The sequence below is a fragment of the Ornithorhynchus anatinus genome, chromosome 10 (genome assembly GCF_004115215.2).
Source record: "Ornithorhynchus anatinus isolate Pmale09 chromosome 10, mOrnAna1.pri.v4, whole genome shotgun sequence".
In the NCBI taxonomy this organism is placed as follows: Eukaryota; Metazoa; Chordata; class Mammalia; order Monotremata; family Ornithorhynchidae; genus Ornithorhynchus; species Ornithorhynchus anatinus.
The window spans coordinates 30,333,069-30,355,035 of record NC_041737.1 but is presented as its reverse complement, the minus strand read 5'-3'; the positions used below and the strand labels follow the sequence as shown (position 1 = coordinate 30,355,035).

At 41.9% G+C, this 21,967-nt stretch overlaps 1 non-coding gene across 1 annotated transcript; it reads left to right on the top strand.

Annotated features, from left to right (window-relative positions):
- The first annotated feature begins 17,742 nt into the window (after nt 1-17,742).
- LOC114814900 lies at nt 17,743-17,880 on the top strand. The gene has a single exon (XR_003762696.1). It is a non-coding gene; the product is annotated as a small nucleolar RNA SNORA7 (small nucleolar RNA).
- The last annotated feature ends 4,087 nt before the right edge of the window (nt 17,881-21,967 follow it).

Here is a 21,967-nt window from a genome sequence, read left to right as displayed (position 1 = left end):
TGTTAGAATTATGCTACTGTGGCAATCCACTGACTAATGATGCATTCATAGTCAAGGAAATAGAAAACAGAATCAAGAAGGCCAGCACATTCTTAGGGAAATGGTCAGAGTGTGATTGCTTCATGGCATCAGACTTCAGATCAAACTAAAAACCTATAGAGCTATATTGTTGTCCAACCTTCTCTCTGGATGGGAGATCTGGAGCTCACAGAGGATTCCTGTTCCTCAAACCATTGCACCAGCATCACTTAATGAGCCAAATTCAATATCAAATGGCAAGACATGATCATGGAAAATGAAGTTCTGGAACATGTCAGTCTCTTAGCACTGAAGCTATGCTCGCCTAAACACAGCTACATTGGATGAGACATGTGAGGAGAATAAACTACAGTGGGATGCCCAAACAGATGGTATAGAGAGAGCTGAAGATGGGAAACTGAAAGCCAGGGGAGCTAAGGAAACCCCTCGATCTCGTCATCTCCTACCGCTGCACTATCTCCTCACTCACCAACTCTGAAATCCCTCTCTCTGACCATAACCTTCTCACCTGCCTCATCTCTCACACTCCCTCCCCCTGCAAATCTTCGCTACTGCCCCACAGAGACCTCCGATCTCTCGATCCCATCCGTCTTTCCAATAGCATCTCGCCTCACCTTGCCGCCCTGTCCTCTCTTCCCACTCTCGACGATCAGGTCTCCGCTCTCAACTCCACCCTCTCTACTCATCTTGACTCTCTCGCCCCCCTTTCCCTCCGCCGCTCTCGCTCCACTAACCCACAGCCCCGGATCACCTCCTCCGTCCGCCTCCTATGCTCCTATGCTCGAGCTGCTGAGCGCTGCTGGCGAAAGTCCAAGCACCAAGCCAACCTCACACACTTCAAATTTATCCTTTCCTGCCTTAACTCTGCCCTCTCCTCCACCAGGCAAAGCTTCTTCTCCTCCCTCATCGACACCCATGCCCGTCACCCCCGCCGATTGTTCCGGACCTTCAACTCTCTCCTTAGGCCCCCTGTTCCTCCCCCTCCCCCATCTCTCACCCCTAATGATCTGGCCACCTATTTCCTCACGAAAATCAACACGATCAGGTCTGAGCTCCCCAAAGTCACCCCTCCGCCTCTCCCCTCCCTGCCAACAACCCCCTCCCCTACTTTCCCATCCTTCCCTGCAGTATCCTCAGAGGAGATCTCCTCCCTCCTCGCAAGTGCCACCCCCTCCACCTGCGCCTCGGACCCCATTCCCTCTCACCTTCTTAAAACCATCGCCCCTGCCCTCCTCCCTTCCTTAACTTCTATTTTTAACCACTCAATCTCCAAGGGCTCCTTCCCCTCTGCCTTCAAACACGCCCACGTCTCCCCCATCCTAAAAAAACCCGCTCTTGACCCCACTTCCCCCTCCAGTTATCGTCCTATCTCCCTACTACCCTTCCTTTCCAAAATCTTAGAACGAGTCGTCTACAATCGATGCCTAGAATTCCTTAACTCCCATTCTCTCCTAGACCCCCTCCAATCTGGCTTCCGTCCCCTCCACTCTACCGAGACTGCTCTCTCTAAGGTCACCCATGACCTCCTTCTTGCCAAATCCAATGGCTCCTACTCCATTCTGATCCTCCTTGACCTCTCTGCTGCCTTTGACACTGTCGACCATCCCCTCCTCCTCCATACCTTATCTCACCTTGGCTTCACGGACTCTGTCCTCTCCTGGTTCTCCTCTTACCTCTCTGGCCGATCATTCTCGGTCTCCTACGCTGGAGCCTCCTCCCCCTCCCATCCTTTAACTGTTGGAGTTCCTCAAGGGTCAGTTCTTGGCCCTCTTCTGTTCTCCATTTACACTCACTCCCTCGGTGAACTCATCCGCTCTCACGGCTTTGACTACCATCTCTATGCAGATGACACGCAGATCTACATCTCCGCCCCTGTCCTCTCCCCCTCCCTTCAGGCTCGCATCTCCTCCTGCCTCCGGGACGTCTCCACCTGGATGTCGGCCTGCCACCTAAAACTCAACATGAGCAAGACTGAGCTCCTCATCTTTCCTCCCAAGCCCGGTCCGCTCCCAGACTTCTCCATCACCGTGGATGGCACGACCATCCTTCCCGTCCCGCAGGCCCGCAATCTCGGTGTCATCCTTGACTCGTCCCTCTCGTTCACCCCACACATCCTATCCGTTACCAAGACCTGCCGGTTTCACCTCTACAATATCGCCAAGATCCGCCCTTTCCTCTCCACCCAAACGGCTACCTTACTATTACGGGCTCTCGTTATATCCCGGCTAGACTACTGTGTCAGCCTTCTCTCTGACCTCCCTTCCTCCTCTCTCGCCCCGCTCCGGTCTAGTCTTCACTCCGCTGCCCGGCTCATCTTCCTGCAGAAACGATCTGGGCATGTCACTCCCCTTCTTAAACAACTCCAGTGGTTGCCTATCGACCTCCGCTCCAAACAAAAACTCCTCACTCTAGGCTTCAAGGCTCTCCATCACCTTGCCCCTTCCTACCTCTCCTCCCTTCTCTCTTTCTACCGCCCACCCCGCACGCTCCGCTCCTCTGCCGCCCACCTCCTCGCCGTCCCTCGGTCTCGCTTATCCCGCCGTCGACCCCTGGGTCACGTCCTCCCGCGGTCCTGGAACGCCCTCCCTCCTCACCTCCACCAAACTGATTCTCTTTCCCTCTTCAAAACCTTACTTAAAAATCACCTCCTCCAAGAGGCCTTCCCAGACTGAGCTCCTCTTCCCCCTCTACTCCCTCTGCCATCCCCCCTTTACCTCTCCGCAGCTAAAGCCTCATTTTCCCCTTTTCCTTCTGCTCCTCCACCTCTCCCTTCCCATCCCCACAGCACTGTACCCGTCCGCTCAACTGTATATATTTTCGTTACCCTATTTATTTTGTTAATGAATTGTACATCGCCTTGATTCTATTTAGTTGCCATTGTTTTTACGAGATGTTCTTCCCCTTGACGCTGTTTAGTGCCATTGTTCTTGTCTGTCCGTCTCCCCCGATTAGACTGTAAGCCCGTCAAACGGCAGGGACTGTCTCTATCTGTTGCCGACTTGTTCATCCCAAGCGCTTAGTACAGTGCTCTGCACATAGTAAGCGCTCAATAAATACTATTGAATGAATGAATGAATGAATAAGGAAATGTTTTAAGGACACTAAAACAAGGCCCCAGAAAATGCTGCAAACAAACTAAGAACTGGGAGTCATTGCAGAAGATAGACTTTCGTTACCCTTGCCACTGAGAAGGAAGTAGCTCTTTATGACCAAAGTTTAATGTGGAAAGAGGCAAAAGAGGAAACACCTCCAGGCTCTGCATATATTAAACTGTGATCACAGAGTAAAAGAGGAAGCAAACTGAATGCACTGGCCCCAAACTATTTATTACACAATGATGCACAAAGGAATGAAGTCCAAACTACTCACCAAGGAAAGGAAGCAGATAACTGCATCATCCAGAAGGGGAACAGAATTGGAAATCGGATTAAGGAAATGCTGCAATTTATACTGTCACTTTGTAATGTGAAAACTTTGTCATCTAATGTGCTTATTGACATGTCCCATGCAACAAGAAGGACCAAGATGCTCATGACCCAAGAGAAAAATGGAGAGCAGCTGTTTCTTGGAAATACCATTAACCACAAAGAGGGTTTGGGGGAAGTGGGATTCATCATCAAAAAGGCAATGAACTTTATTGAGAGCTGGGATATTGTTTCACCACATCTGGCAATGTATTCCTTGGGGATCCATGAATGGCGAACATTTAAACTCATCCAAGTGAACAGTTTGGGTTGGCTGGCAGGAAATGAAGGAAACAGAGCAGTTCTATGAAAACTCAAAAGGATTTTTCCAAACAAGTCAATATATACAACTGTGGAAAACTTTAATGTGATTGTCAGGAGTAGTATAAATGAGCAAGCCCATTATGTTGGAAGTTTTGGTTAAAGTGATTAAAAAAAGGAGCATGGAACCTAACTAGTGGAGTTTGCCACAGCAAACTAACTGCATGATGTGAACATAATTTATCGAAAGAATTAATGTAAATAGTGGTGGTAGAAAAGCCCTGATTGAATAATTCTACACCAAATTAATTCTGGCACTGTGGAAATAAGAATGATTAGTCATTGGTGAGGATAGTATTCACATGGGGTCACATCACCACAAGATGCATAAGATTTTGATGTTCTCAAGAAAAATGCAACATAAAAACACAGAGACTGCTATGCAAGTAAAACTCTATTTGCTGTTCAGTTGGGAAAAAATGTATATAAAGCCTGAATCAGAAATGAATGTGGCTGAGAGGTTGGTATAAGTTTTATCAACAATACAACATCAGCAGTTAAAGGTAACAAAGGAAGGAAACTAAAAGGGAAGACATCAAATTAATCCATGATTTTTCATTTTATGAGAAGGAAGGCTGAAGGAAAAATATATGTAAAATCCCAAATACTCAGCAGTGAACTGTAGAAGTGCAGAGGACTTTGAAGGAATGCAGCCTTAATTCAGGAAAGTATGAAGAAAGTGGAGTGAAGCAATGTATTCCCATTGAAGTCAAGGAAACAGATGGAATACCTGTGTCTCAACTTACATATATTCATTCATTCAATCATATTTATTGAGCACTTACTGTGTGTAGAGCACTGTACTAAGCACTTGGAAAAGTACAATTCAGCAATAAAGAGAGACAATCCCTGCCCTCATGGGTTTACAGTCTAGAAGGGGGGAGACAGACATCAAAACAAGTAAAAAGGCATCAATATAAATAAATAGAATTATAGATATATACATAAGAGCTGTGGGGCGGGGGGGCAAAGAAACAAGTCGAGGTGAGATGGGAGGGGGAACTGAGGAAAAGGGGGGCTTAATCTGGGAAGGCCTCTCGGAGGACGTGAGCTTTCAGTAGGGCTTTGACAGCGGGGCGAGGGGGAGTGATTGTTTAGCGGATTTGAGGAGGGAAGGTGTTCTAGGCCAAAGGGAAGACGGAGGCCAAGGGTCGACAGTGGGACAGAGGTGAGAACGAAGCACAGTGCGAAGGTTGGCACCAGAGGAACGGACTGTGCGGGCTGGGATGTAGAAGGAGAGAAGGGAGGGGCAAGGTAAGAAGGAGCAAGGTGACCGAGAGCCTTGAAGTAAATAGAGAGGAGCGCATAATGAGCTTACAGTCTAGAGGGAGAGACAGACATTAATATGAATAAATAAATGACTTAAAACATATAATTTAAAGATATGTATGTAAGTGCTGTTGGGTTGGGGATGGGGTGAATATCAACTGTCCAAAGGTCACAGATTGAAGTGCATAGACGATACAGAGGGGAAAGCGAGCTGGAGAAGAGAGGGCTTAATTATGAAAGACCTCTTGGAGGAGGTGTGACCTTAATAATACTTTGAAAGTGGAGAGAGTAGCAATCTGATGAATGTGAAGGGGAAGGGAGTTCCAGGCTAGGGGGGAGGACATGGAAAAGGGGTCGGCTATGACATAGGCGAGACCGGGGCACAGTGGGTAAGTTGGCCCTTGAGGAGAAAAATGTGCAGGCTGGGCTGCAGTAGGAGATTATTGAGGTGAGGAAGGAGGGAGTGAGGTGATTGAGGGCTTTAAGGCTAATGGTGATGAGTTTCTGTTTGATGTGGAGGTGAATGGGCAGTCACTGGAGGGTTTTGAGGAGTGGGGAGACGTGGATTGAACGTTTTTGCTGATAAATGATCCAGACAGCAGAGTGAAGTAAGAAGCGTGGTGGGCAGAAATAGGAGACCAGAAGATCAGTGAGGAGGCAGATGCAGTAGTCAAGGTGGGATATGATAAGTGTTTGGATCAGCATGGTAGCAGTTTAGATGGAGGGGGAAGAGAGGATTTTAACAATGTTGTGCAGGTAGAACTAACAGGATTTGGAGACAGATTGAATATGTGATAGATATTCACATTCAGGGATAGAATGATTCCCTGATTATGAGGAAGGGAGACCAGAAAGATTGTAAAGTGGCTGAAAATGAAGGGGAAGTTGGGAAGTTTGAAAGAGATCATCATCATATCATCATCAGTGGTATTTACTGAGCACTTACTATGTGCAGAGCACTGACTAAGCACTTGGGAAAGTACAATAAAACAGATATGGCAGACCTGTTCCCATGTCACAATAAGCTTACAGTCTAGATTGTGGAGGAAGATGATGAATTCTGTTTTAGTGGAAAGTCCAACTGGAGAAGTTCTCCACATAGCAAGAAATGTGAAACCAGAAAGAGGTAAGGATGACAAGATGGAAGGTGTCTCATGGAATCTCTAAACAGAAGAGAGTTTTTGTTATTGTCTCCCCTTTTATATATATATATATATATATATGTTTCTCCAAACAACATTTCCTAAAATCTAATTTTCGGTTCTCAATTGTCCTAGGCCGTTTCAAACATCCGAAGTTCCAAACAAAGAGTAGTGTATATTTTTGTAGTTTACATATGGCAGTAACTCAGGGTAGTCATTTTCCCTTTGAATTTTGTGAAATTATAACCATGGTGCAAAATTATATACAGCAAGTCTTCTGACTAGTTGGCTCCTGAAACTGTATCTCAGACAAGCTGGAGCAATGGGAAAATGTGAATGAATTGGCTCCTGAACCAAGGACAGATACACCATTTTTACCTATCTAATACTGTGCACTCAATTATAAGTGGGTAATAAGCTACATTAATGTATTTATATTGAGTCAGAGAAGTTCTCCAGTAGTACAACGAGCATTTACTCCATCAAAAGTGAAATGAACTTCTAGATTTTCCCCGATGGCTCCATCTGAAATCCCTTCTCTTCCTTTCTTTGCTACTCCTATTCTGTTTTTCCTGTCCTGTCCAAATTTTCTATCAGTTTTTAAAAATAATTTCCCAATCACCTATGATTTCTGTCCTCTCCCACTTCTCATTACCCCCAAACTGGTGCCATAATAGATGAAAGTGTTTGGAGGCAGTGTGGACCAGTGGAATGATTAATTCATTCAATCGTAATTATTAAGCACTTACTGTATGCAAAGCTCTGTACTAAACACTTGGGAGAATACACTTTAAAAATAAACAGACATATTCCCTGCTCAGAGTGAGCTTACAGTCTAGAGATACCTGATCTAGGAGTCAGAGGACCTGGGTTCTTATCCCAGTTCTGCCACTTATCTGCTGTATGACCTTGGGCATGTCACTTAACTTCCCCATGCCTCAGTTAAAGTCATTTGTAAAATAGGGATTAAATCCTCATCCCTCTGATTTGAAAAAATGTGAGTTCTTTTTGGGACAGCTACTGTGTCCAACCTGATTATCTTGCTTTTACCCTGGTGAATAGCACATAGTGAGATGGGTGTGAATTTAGGTATGTTCTAAGTGCTATTTATATTAACTTGAAATATTTGAACCCTAGGATTGCTTCCTGTATTTAAACCTTGAAAATCTGGAAGTGTAATATCATTACTCCAAAAACTAGGAAGGTACCATTAACCAAATTACTAAAACTTGAAGCTCAGTTGTCAGTTACTGAAAGCACTGGAAGTTTCCACCAAACTATGCATATTCCTAATAGAAGCCTCTAGATCATAAACTTGTCCTCTAGACTGTAATCTCATTATGGGCAGGGAGCATGTCTGCTTACTCTGAATATTGTACTCTCCCAAGCCCTTAGTAGAGTGTTCTGCATATAGTGAGGGTTCAATAAATACTGCTGAGATTGATTAGCAGCAGGATAATGCCAACCTATTTTATTGTACCTTCCCAAGGTCTTAGTATGGTATTCTGCACAAAGGGAGCATCCAGTAAATCCTGGGAACAGGAGAAAGAGCAAGGCTTTAATAGGTAGCTCAAGAGTATGGTAACATAAAATAGAATAATTAATAAGTGAACATACATATTCATTCATTCATTTTTATTGAGCCTGTACTATGGGAGAGTACAATAGAACAATAAAGAGAAATGTTCCCTGCCCACAGTGAGCTTACAGACTAGAGAAGGAGACAGACATTAATATGATTAAATAAATTACAGATATGTACATAAGTGCTGTGGGCCTGGGAGTGGGGATGAAAAAAAGGGAGCAAGTTAGGGCAACACAGAAGGGAGTGCGAGAAGAGGAAAAAGGCATCATGGAGGAGAAGTGCCTTCAAAAAACTTTTGAAATGGGGGCGAGTAATTGTCAGATTTGAGGCAAGAAGGCCTTCCAGGCCAGAGAGATGATCTGGGTGAGGGGTTGGCTGCAAGATAAGTATATCTGGAGCTGCTGAGAATAGGTAGTAAGCAAGGATGTTATGTAGATGAGATTTGGGGGGTGACAATTCATTAGGTAAGGCTTCCTTGAGGCAGTGGGATTTTGGTAGTGAAGATAAGAAATCCAGTAGATTTGAAAGGAGAGTCATTTCCAGGAAAGGGGAATGATATGAGTGAAATATCAAATGCAGAAGAGTCAAGAGTAAGGAATTATTAGAAGGAGCTTGAGAAAAGTGGAAAACATTAAGTTGGCAGTTAGTGGGTGAAGAGAGATGGAAGATGGAAGCTAGTGGTGAGTTTTGGTAAAGAGTTTCTGCTTAAATAAATTTAATTGTGTCCAATTAGTACTGTGATATTTTTATTATTATTGTATTATTTATTCAGTACTTACTACGTATCAAGCATTGCTCTAAGCACTGGGGTAGATTAATGTGTATCAGGTCAGACACAGTCCTTGTCCCACAAGGTGCTTACAGTTTAAGTAAGAGTGAGAACAGGAATTGAGTCCTCATTTGACAAGTGAGGAAACTGAAGGCACAAACAACTTTAGTGACTTGCCCAAGATCACGCTGCAGGGAACCGGCATAGCAGGGTTTAGAACCCAGGTCCTCTGACTACCAGGATTGTGTTCTTCACAGTAGGCCACTCTGCTCCCCCATCTAATCACCTAAAAAGCTATGCACTATTTTGCTGTAAGTACAACACAGAAAATTATATTTAAATCTTTTTTAAATTTATTCATACATATTTTAATGTTCAATGTTGATGTTTTCTTCACTTTCTATCAACCGAGGAGAATCAAAAAGAAATGGCTATTTTTTAAACACCTAGAATACTGTTTTTGCTCACATATATTTGGAAAACATCATCATAAACCTGGTACATATTGTTTCAATGCTTGACCAATAGTACTAAGGATTTTTTAACCCTTCGAGAAACCGAACAATTGACTTATGGATTTTTTCCATGTATCGGTTTTGGCTGTCACATGGTTGACTTAACTTCAGTAAGCACTTTGCAGCTAAAGATTAATTTTCTTCAGTTTGTTAAGTGGCTAATTATAAAGGTTCACAAAAGAATTGACACAAGGGAAGGAGAGGAGCCCTGCTTCTATCAGGAGCCCCTGGAGGCCTGTACAAGTGTCGTTTGTAAACCAGAGCACAAATTAAACAATGGCTATAATAAGCTGCTAGGAGCTGGTGGATAATGAAAGGGAAGGTCCTGTGAAGTATGCAAAGCAGGCACTAAATGGGTTGTTTTCATCTTTGACAACAAGGTCTTTCTGTAACCATTCGTATTCGGTTTCTGCTGTTAGCAGTAACATCCTAGACTAGACTAAACCTTAACAAGCCAAATAAAATGATGACAATTTATTTCGTGTCTGAAACTGTTATTTCCAGGTTTATTTTCATCCCATGGTGTATTAATAATGCTTTGGAAGATCCAATAAAAACTGGATATTTTTTCCTGAAGTAGCAGGTATTTTAAAATGGAGTGACTAGAAGTTAGAAATGCCAAATGAAGCAGGCTGCATTTAAAGACACAAATGCTGCCTGTCTGCCAACAATTAGCAGTTTTAGAGACAGCCATTTCCTTGAATTTTCAGTAGAAAAGATAGCCTTCCTCTTGCTTTGAAAAATTGGGTGTGATAAAGAGAAAGTCACTTTTTTTTCCTATTTAGAACTTAATGAAACGGAATGAAAATTATTTTTGCTTTGTTTCACCATAACACATCTCTGTGCATGGTATTCGCATCGTTATGTAAGAAATTTGCAAATATGCATAATGGCTTTGCCTATGGGAAACTCTTTTGCTTTAATGTATTCATGAAAGATGACTTAACAGATCTTTAGATATGATAAAAAGATTCCCTGTTTTATTTAGCATCGATATTAAAAAGCAATCCCATCATTGAATACAAAATAAAAAAGTGAATTCCTAATCCTAGAGGCATATGATTTATGGTATGGGGAGACATGGGCGACCATTTGAGGCCTCTGAAGAATGGGGTGATGTTGGCAAAATGGAGTTTTAGAAAAATGATTTGGACAGCAGAGTGAATGAAGTATTGTCTGGAGACTGTCATATTGTACTCCCTCAAGGGCTTAGTACAGTACTCTGCACACAGTAAGTGTTCAATAAATACCATCATTTGATGGAGAGGAGACAGACTGGAGGCCTGGACCAGCAGAGAGGCTACTGGGATGGAGAAGACGGGGCAGATCCTGGAAATGTTTTGGAGGATAATCCCACAGGATTTGGCAATAAAATGAATCTGCAGTTTGGACAAGAAGGAGTAGTAGAGGATTATGCTGTGGTCCAAGACTTGAGAGTCAGGGAGAAAGGTGATACTGCCAACTGAGGTGAAAAAGTTAGGTGGAGGAGAGGATTTGGGAGGGAATAGGAAGAATATGTTTTACTAGGGGTGTAGACAGGACATATACGAAGAGATGTCCTTGAAATGGGAGGAAATGAGAAGTTGCAGAGAAGGAGGGAGTCCAGGACAATCGAGGTACATTTGGAAGGCATTGCACAGAGATGATAGCAGAAGCTGTGGGAGTAGATTGACCTTCCCAATCAATAGTAATTGTTGAGCACTTACTGTGAGCAGAGCACTGTACTAAGCACTTGGGAGAGTATAGGGGAGTACATTTATAGGATCCCTGACCTCAGGATTTTACAATATAACTGGAGTGAGTGTGGATTGAGAAGAGAATGGACCCAAAACAGAATCTGGAGGGACACTCACAGTTAAGGGGTAGGAAGCAACGGAAGAGTCACCCAAGAGACTGAAACAGATTGACCAGAGACAAAAGAGCCCATCCAAAAGGAAAACCAAATAATAATAATAATTATGGTATTTTTAAGCACTTACTATGTACCAAGCGCTGTTCTGAGCACTGGGTTAGATACAGGGTAATCACATTGTCCCATGTGCGGCTCACCCTTCAAATCCCCATTTTACAGATGAGGTAGCTGAGGCACAGAGAAGTTAAATGATCAAAGTTTCACACAACAGACAAATGGAGGAGTCGGGATTAAAACCCACATCCTCTGACTCCCAAGCCCATGCTCTTTCCATGGTGTAATTTGGAGATTGGGAGTGTTCCACTGTATCAAAGGAAGCTGAAAGGCAGAGGACAATTAAGACAGTGAAGAGTTTGGTTGGGCAAGAGGAAGTCAGTGATGATCTTGGAGAGGGTTGCTTCAGTGAAGTGAAGAGAGCAGAAACCGGAGAGTCAACAAGGGAGTTTGAGGTAGGAAAGAGAAGTGCCGGATGTATAAACCCATTTGGACAAGAATGGGAGGTGGGAGATGGGAGGTGGGAGATAGGTGGATGGTACATTGGGATCCAGAGAAGACTATTTTTCTGCATAGGAAAGATGTGGGCATGATTGAAGGCAGAGGGCAAGAAACCTTCAAAGACTGAAGAGTTGAAGATGGCTGTCAGGGAGAATACTGTTCATAAAAGGTGCGAATCAATCATTCAATCCATCAGTGTTATTTATTGAGTGCTTACTACATGCAGAGCACTGGACTCCCAAGTATTTGGGAAAGTACAATGCAACAGAGTTGATAGACATATTCCCCGCCCACAAAGAGCTTGCCATCTAGAGGGAGACACGGACATTAAAATAAACTGTGGCTCTGTACTGTGAGGCTGGGGGTGGGGGAAATCTCAAGTTCTTAAAGGGCACAAATTCAAGCGTCTAGGGGCTGCAGAAGGGAGAGGGAGCAGGAGAAAGGAGGGCTCAGTCAGGGAAGGCCTCTTGAAAGAGATGTGATTTTAACAAGCCTTTGAAGGTGACCAAACGGCAGGTTGAAAGACAGTCTCATAATTCACCAACAGCAACAGGAATCTAACGGCAGGATTCCCTGTCAACACCGCTTCACACAGTTCAGCATTAATGTACAAAAGAATGATGCAGTCAGGATAGTTTGGGCATAGAATCCACCTAGGGCTGAGGCTTCTAATTGTTTCAGAAGGATATCCAATCAACAGTTGTTTCTCTTGCTGCCAGACTTCTCTGGTCCTTCTTTTCCCTACCCCTAGCCTACCTGTACTCATATCTGTAATTTTTTTATTTGTATTAACGTCTGTCTCCCTCTCTAGACTGAAAGTTTGTTGTGGGCAGGGAATGTGTTTGATACATTGTTGTATTGTACTCTCTTAACCGCTTAGTACAGTGATCTGCATGCAGTAAGTACTCAGTAAATGCGATTCCCTGATTGACCAATTGACTGGTCTTCTCAAGACCACCCAAAGGCCCCTGCTTCAGAGGGTAGGTTTGGGGCATAAGAAAGCCTCCAAAGCAAATAAGAAACAGCATGGCTTAGTGGAAATAGCTCAGGCTTGGGAGTCAGAGGACGTGGGTTCTAATTCCGACTCCGCCACTTATCAGCTGTGTGACTTTGGGCAAATCGTTAAACTTCTCTGAGCCTCAGTTACCTCATCTGTAAAATGGGGATTAAGACTGTGAGCCCCATGTGGGACAATCTGATTTCCTTGTATCTACCCCAGCGCTTAGAACAGTGTTTGCCACATAGTAAGTGCTTTACAAATGCCATTACTATTATTATTATTGTTATTATTTAACTTCTCGGTTCCTCATTCACCTCATCGGAAAAATGGGGATTAAGACTGTGAGTCCCATGAGGGAATTGGACTGTGTTCAACCCGATTAGCTTGTCTCTACCCCAGGGTTTAGTACAGTGCCTAGAATAAAGTAAGCGCTGAACAAATGTCATAAAAAAATTGTCATGCTGACGATAGGGGTATTGGAATCAAATCACTGATTTAGGTAGCGGAACATAATCCCACTAACGTTTAATAGCTCTTCTTGTTTCCTTGGGAAGTGGGAAGGAGGCAGCAGAGATGGGGTGGTAATGGAAGAGATGGGGATCTTTGTTCTCCTAACCCAATTCAGTGCTGCTTTCAGACAGAGACCAGTTCAGTCACTCTACCCCATTTCCAATTCTGTCACTCCAGCCAAGCTACCCTTTCTAACCAAAGCCAATTCTGTGTTGCATTCAGTAGAGGGCGAAGGAGAGGTGGCACAGTGGAGAACTACCACAATTTCTGTCTCATCACAGCTGCGCTTCAGCTCTTAAGCAGCTGGAAACACCACAGGGACCTCAACTGGCAAAAGCTGACAGACAGCTTCTCATCTGCACCTAGCTGACGGTGAAACACTAAGGGAGAGAGTGGCTGGGTCAAAAGAAACCATCTGGGGACCCAAGAGGCTACTGGGGTCCCAGTTAGGATCACCCCCAACCTTTTCCTGCCCTCTTGTTGTTGGAGGCAGCAATGGAGGTATATCGCTTAAGCAGAAATGAGTCCCTGTATTAAAAAAATACAGGGTAGGTGGATAGGATGGAGTGGATATGGGGAGAAAGGTACAGCTTTGCTTGGGCTATACAGGGATCGAGAAAATCTTGAGGAATCATGGAGGGGAAGGGACAAGGGCTGGAGGAATTGGAGAGTGCATTTCTTAATAGCTTCTTAAGACTCAGTCATCATGTCAGGGCTGGGTGAAGAATATGAAACTTAACCAAATACATCCCACATCTACCGATTCATAATATCCAGTGCACCCACGATTACAAGGGACATATTGCATACTTATCCTGGGATATCTGTTTATACAGATTCACTGTTATCCTACTTAGAACTATTCACCAGAAAGAGACAAATCCATGTTAACTGCTCATTTTCCTTTCTAACTTTCTGAGAACTAAATTCCACCTATTCCCCTTACGGTCATTGCTATCCATAAACCCAGATTATCAAAATATTTTGTCTTGTGAATTTTAAGTGGCCAGCTCAAATGCTTTGTTAGCAATTACTCAGTTGGTTAGTATGTAATATACTATAGTAGGCTTTTTGAGCTCCATCTCATGTGAGGTGGCTGCTTGTTAGAACCTCACGTGGGACAGGGATTGTGTTCAACCCGATTATCTTGTATCTACTCCAGAGCTAAGCACACTGTTTGGCACATTGCTAATGCTTAACAAATAGCACTGTTATTATTATCATTATTATTGTTTCACCACATTTTTCAGGTGGCCATACAGAGGGTATGATACTGTGTGACTCTGAGAATCGACAAAAAGGTTTCTGGTATTCTTGAGTTGCAGTTAATATCCACCTTAATTTTATATACAGGGCAAATGTTTCCCTTTAATAGCAAATTGGCAGAATGATAACTATCTTTAACAGGTCTAAGTAATACCAGAAAAGGTTATAACAGCATTACTCCTTTGGTCACCAATTTACCCTATAATGGATAACCAGTGGGTGAAATGTGCTGGCCTGCCTGTGTTTTTGCCTGGGAAATTTCCACCAATTTGGGTATCTTCTTTTAACTTTAAAGGATTGAGAGTCCTTAGAATAATGCAGTTTCCTCTCACTCAAAACCAGGTAGGAAATAATGGGTCTCTAAACATAAAGATGTTCTGAAGACAAATAATTAATATTTGTTTGGCTTCCACAATACAGTCAGCTTCCGATTACATTGGGCACTACACATGACAAACCTGAAGCCCAACCATTGATTTCTAAGAGCTTAGGTTATTGGACACAGACCTAAGATAGTCCTCTGCTTCCCCACTGAATAGTCAACTTCTCCATGAAAAGTGTCTTATGCTTATATATATCTATGTTCTCTAAGTACCTGGTGTGGTGTTTTGCAGCAAAAGAGATAGTAAATACTCTTGATAATGATTGATGACTACAAGTAAACTATTCCTACTCTGTGAAAATCTGAGTAGAAGATATCTTCTCTAAATAGAGGCGAGAGTGAGAACTGAGAGGCTGACTGTGTCCAACTTGATTAACTTAGTGCTTAAAACAGTGCCTGGAACCTAGTAAGCACTTAACAAATACCGTAAATGAACAAACAAGAGAGGTAGTGGGATACAGTACCAGGAAACCAGGTTCTCATCCAATTCTGCCACTGGCCCACTGGGTACCTACAGGTGAGAATCAGCATTCTGGGCTATAGAATCCTCATTTTGTGTCTACCTCAGTATTACCACTTCCACATGAAGCAGTATATGTGGTGTGTATTTTCTCAGCCAGAAAACTCGGAAAGATGGATATGAGAACTCAAACATGCACTCCTATGCTGTCAGGGTACCAGCTGTCAAAAATGACCCTGGAAAGATTACTTGAGTAATTTTCAACAGTAAGACTAGCAATGTACAATCCCAAACAACAGAATGCTGAAGAGTCTTACAGAACTAGGTGAAATTACCACTGGCCATATAAAAACATGAAATCTCAGTTTTTTAACATTAAACTATTTTACATCTTGTTAAATTACATTAGCAAAAATGTAGAAATTCAGTTCATTTTATTCATGTAATTATTATGAATTATAATTCACCTTATTTGTGGAAATCATCCTCAGCAGTTAGTAATCCTATTCTGTGGTTAGAAAGTAAGATTGAGTTACCTAACAAGATAACAGGTTAATGTTGATAGGAAAATTAAAAGGGTGCATTCTAAAAAAGAAATCAAAGTTTCAAAAATATTTACGTAGATTTGGTATTTTCAGTTTAATTATCTCCTCCGTATCATTTATTTTAAATTTTCAGTGTAAAAATATGCATCTTTCTGTTTTCATCTGGATGAGGCAGACCATGATTAAAGAATTGAAGTTTTCTGGTGAATGAAGCACCACAACCACTTTTCATGACAAAGTTGGTAATTAGAAGGCCAATTTAATGGTGAATCAGGCAGAAATATTCAAACCATGACAAATGACTTTAATAATGTAGCTTGCAATGCCTGAACAGAAATAAATTTCACTCCCTCAAACTCTCGCCTTTTTCTGCCTGGAAGATAAAACTGTCCAGGAGGTATTTTGTACCCTTTATTCAGTAAAGCTTTTACTCGATTTTAAGTGAGCCAAATATCTTGCAAATGCAAAAACATCATTCAACTTCCCAAGACCTTTATATATTTTTTTTCCTGAAGGTAGACTGCGTGGTGAGGATTCTGAGAAAGTTAAGATTTATTTTTCTCACGTTCTGCTTAGCCATGCAGTAGCATTTTGTTTTTGCCTCTCCGACTTGAAGCATTTGGACCAGGCTACATTGGCCTCCAAACCGAAAGCTAATTTCAGTGTTTGTCCTAAGTTTGTTAAAACCACATGCATTCCACAGTTTGAAAAATTTCATTATCCTGTCCATGCTGGGGCTTCGTAATTGGATAGTAAGGATGTTCAAAGACTAATTTAGTGAATTGCACAATATTTTAAATGGAATTATGCAGGTTTATGGGTCCTTAGGGGATTGAGCTAGGAGCCTCTTGAGAAAATCTGTTTATCAGTAAATGATATTAGCAGCTTTCACCTAGCTTTTGTCTTCATTAAATTGCTGCTCTCCCAATTGAGGGTCACATCTGAGGCTTGCTTTGATAATTTGTCATTATTGTCTTGTTTATTGGAGCATAAAGTTGATACAGCAAAGGCTGTGTGGTTTATATACGATGTGCAAAGACGTTTTTATTAACAGCTACACTGGTGGTTGATCATCACGGGATTTTTCAGGGCTCACAGATCTGAAACACTGATAGCATCCTGATTTCTACTAAAACTGAGTGCCTTAAGCACCCCTTTCCTCAAATATCTGTAATAAATGACAGTGTTTTGGGAACAAATTCCATTCAGATTCTTTCAGAAATGCATTTTTATCTTATGAAGTAAAGCTGAAGATTGACATCTCTGCTTAATCATGAAAGGATTTTGTCAAAGAAAGCCAACACTTTATTGTCAAGTTTTTTTTTTCTAAATTCCATTATTCAAAGAAATTAAAAATACATCTCATTTTTAGGCCCAGTGTATTAACAACATTGCAAAACTTGCATCTTATCACAGTCCTACATGCAGTGGTTTTCCATAGAGGGAGACATAATGAAGCAAAACTTTGCATACTGAGGCAAAGAAGTAGACAGGTCAGTAGACAGCAGAGCAGACAAATCAGCATGGTGTCTTAGAGGTTTTGGGAAGTCTGTAGGAAATCAGGCCAACAAAAGGGAGAAACAAAATGATATCGAGCCCTACTGTTGGCTAATGTGACATAGTGTCAAGGGACAAACTTAACACCTTTGTTTGTGCATCATAGAGCAAATCAGATGCTCTTGCATTCACCGATAAATGTCTCCCCATCAGTAAATATTTGAACCTGAACGGCGGTTTTGTTAGTATGTATGTATGTGTGTATATATATATATATATATATAATGTATACATATATGTACATTATGAAGGTATTGATGCCTGTCTACTTGTTTTGTTATGTTGTCTGTCTCCCCCTTCTAGACTGTAAGACTGCTGTTGGATAAGGACTGTCTCAATCTGTTGCTGAATTGTACTTTCCAAGCACTTAGTACAGTGCTCTGCACACAGTAAATGCTCAATAAATAAGATTCAATGAATGAATGAATATAACTGGAGATGGAACAAGGGTCAGTAAATTACATTTATTACGTGCTTACTACGTGCTTAGTACAGGGGTGGATATAAGAGAACTCTCTCAGGGTCGCACCTGGAGAGTTTCCAGAACTCTATCAATCTTGATTACAGAAGGGAGAGGCATGCAGAGGTATACCCATTCCATTCCTAGCGTGGTCAGTGGCTAGTGAGTGGAAGGCAACCTGCTACAAGTCAAAAGTCCCCTGTCCTGGGCAGCAGCGGCGTGGGAGAGACTCAAGGGTGGAGACTGAATTTCACTGCACGGAAGGAGGCAGTGTTATACCACTGCCATATTTTTACCAAGAGAACTCTACAGATACACTACCAGAACAATGGCAGATGGAGGTGGGGCGTTCTGGGAGAGATGTCTCCATGGTGTTGCTATGGGTTGGAGATGATTCAACAGCATAAGACAAGACAATATATATTGCTATGCTTGAAACCTAACAATAAGTGTAGAGATTCAATCAATAAATCACTTATTGAGCACTTACTTTATGCAGAGCACTTGGGACGGTACCACACAGTTAATAGACACAATATGTGGGGAATCTCTTTTGTGCAGTGTGTTTGATATTGCTATCTTAAGAATGTGTCAAATAAGATTGTTTCATACAGAGGATGTATGTGAACAGAAGCAGCATGGCCTAGTGGGTAGAACATGGGACTGGGAGTCGGAAGGACATGGTTTTTAATCCTGGCTCTACCCCTTGTCTGCTGTGTGACCTAGAGCAAGACAATTAACTTCTTTGTGCCTCAGTTACTATGAAATGGCGATTAAAATGGTGAGCCCCTTGTGGGACATGGTCTGTGTCCAACCTGATTAGCTTGTATCTACTCAACCACTTAGTCTAATACTTGGCACTTAGTAAGGCCTTAACGCATACTATAAAGAAAATAACATTAAGATATCTCTCAAACTTTTTTTTAATTTCCTGGTGTTTGTTCTGAAGATAGGACCAGGAACCAGGATTCCACAGAATATTAAATCTAAAACCATAAGAAACCTTAAGTTAGTTCAGACCAATGGAACACATCCCACACAGCATTCTGTCTTAGAGAGTGGCACCAAAAAGGGATGAAGAAGGAGAGTGGTGTTTGTCTTTCTTAATTATCTCATCTCAAGATTAGGGATTTACCATTTACAGTCTCATATTTCACCTCTAATTGCTCTCATCCACGAAACTTGAGAGTTGCTAAAAACCTAACAGAGTAGAACTAAAGTCACCGATACTCTGTATCTGTAAACTTCCTGTGGTAATGTTTTTCCTATGATTTCTGCAAGGGGTATGAAGTGTTTATCTTTGCTTGAACCTACCATCTTCACAATTCTGCAGATGCCCCCTCATCCTGAAGTTGTGGGAACTGATCAGTAACATTATTTTGTACTCTCCTAAGTGCTTAGTACAGAGCCCTGCACACAGTAAGCACTCAATAAATACAATTGAAAGAAAAACCAATCAACATTCATGTGGCCATCATTTCAGAATTGTTAGAAGCAGCGTGGCTTAGCAGAAAGAGCACAGGCTTGGGAGTCAGAGGTGGTGGGTTCTAATCCCACCTCCACCACTTGTCAGCTGTGTAACTTTAGGCAAGTCACAACTTCTCTGAGCCTCAGTTGCCTCATCTGTAAAATGGGGATTAAGACTATGAGCCACATGATTACCTTGTATCTAACCCAGCACTTAGAACAGTGCTTGGCACATAGTAAGAGCTTAACAGATACCAGCATTGTTATTATTATTATTAGCCTCTGTCTTTCAAAACTGGCTGGAGGTCTTAATACTCTCAGTTTATCCTCAAAATTCACTTTCTCCTTCTGATAGTTTTGTTTCAATTGTTTCTATTTTCAGCTTATTATGTAGACTCTTTACTTTCCCAACCACTAATTGAAAGTATTTTGAAAAATCTACTTTCCTTTTTTTTTTTGAATTATACTTGTTAAGCCCTTACTTTGTGGTAGGGACTGTACTAAGCACTGGGGTAGATACAAGCTAATCAAGGTAGACATAGGCCATGTCCCAAATGGGGCTCACAGTTGGAGAGAGAACAGGTATTAAAGCCCCACTTTACAAACTAGAGAAGTGAGGCCCAGAGAAGGTAAATGACTTGTCCAAAGTTACACAGTAAGCAAATGGCAGAGTCAGACTTTGAACTCAGGTCTTCTAACTCTCAGGTTCATGTTCTTTTTAGTGGCCATGCTGCTTCCCCATCTCTGCTTCCATTTCTTCATTTGGAGCCCTGAAATAACTTCAGTTACCAGTCGTCTCTTGCCATGTCAAACAGATTAGGGGGGATCCACTGAAGCTTCAAGGTTGGAAAGGTCAAAATGTCAAAAAAGGTTCTATTCATTTATTCAGTCGTATTTACTGAGTGCTTACTGTGTGCATAGCACTGTACTAAACACTTGGAAAGTACTATTCGGCAACAGACAGATCCCTACCCAACAACTGGCTCACACAGACACTATCCACATAGATGATAGGTTGATGATAGTTTCCTATAAGGAAAATCTAGAGATATTTGATGGTCCACCCCTAGCATTAAGAATAGATCTTAAGTGGGTCAAACATCCATTTCCCACTGCCAATAGAGGCTGTCAGTACATATATGTCTGTCTATCAATCCATCTATCATCTATCTATCAATCTCTATCTATTTACACAAATAAGGCTGAAAAGAGAGCAGGGATTTTAGGAGGGATCAGGACTGGGATGGGACAGCCACCAAGGAGCACTAATAGATAAGAAAGCAGTGAGACCTGGTGGATAAAGTAAGGACCTGGGAGTCAGAGGACCTGGGTTCTAATCCTGGCTCTGCCACTTGTCTAGAATGTGACCTCAGTCAAGTCACTCAACTTCTCTTTGCCTCATTTCTCTCATAAGCAAAGTGGGGATTCAATCAACCAGTCATATTTATTGAGCTCTCGCTGTATGCAGAGCACTGTCCTAAGCACTTATGAGACTACAATATAACAGAGTTGGCAGACAAGTTCCCTGCCCACAAGGAGCTAACAGTCTAGAGGGAGAGACAGACATTAATATAAATTGCAGATATGTACATATCAATTCTCTAATCAATACCTGTTCTCCCTATCTAGACTGTGAGCCCCATATGGAACATAATTTTCATGCATCTACCCCAGAGCTTAGTACAGTGATTAGCACATAGTAAGTGCTTAACAAATACTGCAATTACTATTATTAGAAAGAGACAATCCTAGGCCAATCAGTTCTCAACATGGGTAATGCAGGCTACTGTTCTTTATGCTGCTGAATGATTGTATCCCTGGTTAGTTGGACCCTGATTGCCTGGTGACAGGTAGTCAATGTCTGTGTGAAATGTGCTGGTCTCTGACTTTGCAGCAGATAATTATTCATACTGTGAAAGGCACTTGCCAATTGATGAGACACCAATACATCTCAGCAGGAGGTATTTTCTTCTGTCCCCAAATCAGGCACTACCAATCACATTTTCTGAGTGCTGAAGTTAGGATTTTACCCCTTCAGTTTTTTTCACTCACGTGAAATTGACATTTACCCTTTGTCTGGCTTCTGATAAATGTTATAGGAAAAAATAAACTAACGAACTAGGTGTGGACTGCATTATGAACATAGCAAACCAAGACCCTCACAACAAAATGTTTTATCAATATGTTTGTTTAAACTGTCGCGTCCTGACAGAATAACAGCAGGTTTGAGCCTAAACTCATTTCGGTATACCTTTTTTTTTTTTTTCTAAGAATTGAAGTACCTGAAGGCCAGAAAAAGAATAAGAATAAATTTGGATGCCTCAGCATTTTCAATGGTATGTCATTCCCAAATACTTTGACTTGCAAAAGGATTTTTGCATAGGCCTAAGACACACTTCTCTCAATGTTCGCATTTTAGGTACATGGAAGTACACAACCTCTTTTGAAATTTTCTTGGCACAATGTAGGAAATTTCAATCCTCAAAGACCCAATAAATTACTAAAACAGGTCAATCTATGATCCTCTAATTTGTGTCTGGAAAAAACAAAAATAAAAACCTTTCCCTGCAGGTAGGCAGAGCTTAAGCTCCAAAGATATTAGCAGCAGTTTTATAAAAGGGATCGCTAATTATACTCCATGAAACTTTAATAGGAAGCATCTTTCCTTGGTCTCTTCTAGGAACCAGCATCAAAGGCTTTCCCAACTGTTGACCCAGCATGACTGTTGATCAAGAAGTTTCTCTTGGTTCTTGTATGTATCCATCTATTTAAGTGCCTGCTCCTTTAACAGAACTGCATCCAGAATTCA